The sequence below is a fragment of the Microtus ochrogaster genome, chromosome 19 (genome assembly GCF_000317375.1).
Source record: "Microtus ochrogaster isolate Prairie Vole_2 chromosome 19, MicOch1.0, whole genome shotgun sequence".
In the NCBI taxonomy this organism is placed as follows: domain Eukaryota; kingdom Metazoa; phylum Chordata; class Mammalia; order Rodentia; family Cricetidae; genus Microtus; species Microtus ochrogaster.
In genome coordinates this window covers 29,469,701-29,470,770 of record NC_022021.1, presented here as the reverse complement: position 1 = coordinate 29,470,770, position 1,070 = coordinate 29,469,701, and the positions used below count along the sequence as shown (strand labels likewise).

The following is a 1,070-nucleotide window of genomic DNA, read 5'->3' as shown; positions in this document are numbered from 1 at the left end:
TGTAGACCAGGCTGGTCTCGAACTCACAGAGATCTGCCTGCCTCTGCCTCCTGAGTGCTGGGATTAAAGGCGTGCACCACCACCGCCCGGCTAGTCTACTCTTTTAATAGTCAAATCATATTACTAGCAAATTTTTTTGTAGCAAAATTCTTTTAGAACTGGCCAGTGGAGTGTTTATTTCCAGTATGTCTAAAAGAGAGAGTTCCAGTGCACTAAGGCTTTTAAAATGGTCTCTCATAGCTGGGCGGTGGTGGCGCATGCCTTTAATCCCAGCACTTGGGAGGCAGAGGCAGGCAGATCTCTGGGAGTTCGAGGCCAGCCTGGTATACGAAAGCCAGTTCCAGGACAGGTTCCAAAGCCACAGAGATACCCTGTCTCGAAAAACAAAAACAAAGCAGAATGGTTTCTCATTTGCTTGCACTTAATGCTTTCTCCAACTTTCTCAATTAAGTTCAGCTATGGCTAGTAAAGCTCTTACTGTAGGGGCTAAAGAGATGGCTCGGTGGTTAAGAGGCCTTGTTGCCCCTCCCCCCCCCCCAGTGGACCAGAGCTCATTGCTCGGCACCCACTTCCGGCAGTTCACAAATGCCGCTAATTCCAGCTGGCCTCTGAGGGCACCTACCTACACACACACACACACAGCATTTGCTTACACCGACATATACACATTAATTAAAATAAAATAAGACTTTAAGAAGAAACACTAAGTGGAGCTCAGTCCAGTTTTGGAACCTCCCTTTTATGTTAGAAACTACATCTAATGTGTTTACCTCTTTCCTTTAACGTTAATATAAATGTGTGCAAGCACATTCATCCACATGAATATGGACCAGAGCCATTCTGTGACTTGTTCCTGCCTGTGTGATCGATGTGTCTCATAAAATAATTCCGACTTTTCTTCCTTCATTTATATTTTCATGGACCTTGGTAACCGTGGCAACCCATCAACACGTAACAGTGGAGAACAGGACTGTTTGGGAAGTTTGGAACTTACTGTACTATAATTCACATTTTTAGGTGATTTTTTGTTTGTTTGTTTTTGTTTTTGTTTTTTGAGACAGGGTTTCTCT

At 43.9% G+C, this 1,070-nt stretch overlaps 1 protein-coding gene across 1 annotated transcript in view; it reads left to right on the top strand.

Moving 5' to 3' along the window:
* Window positions 1-1,070, top strand: part of Skp2 (S-phase kinase associated protein 2) — a 28,868-nt gene that overhangs the window by 12,434 nt on the left and 15,364 nt on the right. The window lies entirely within an intron of this gene.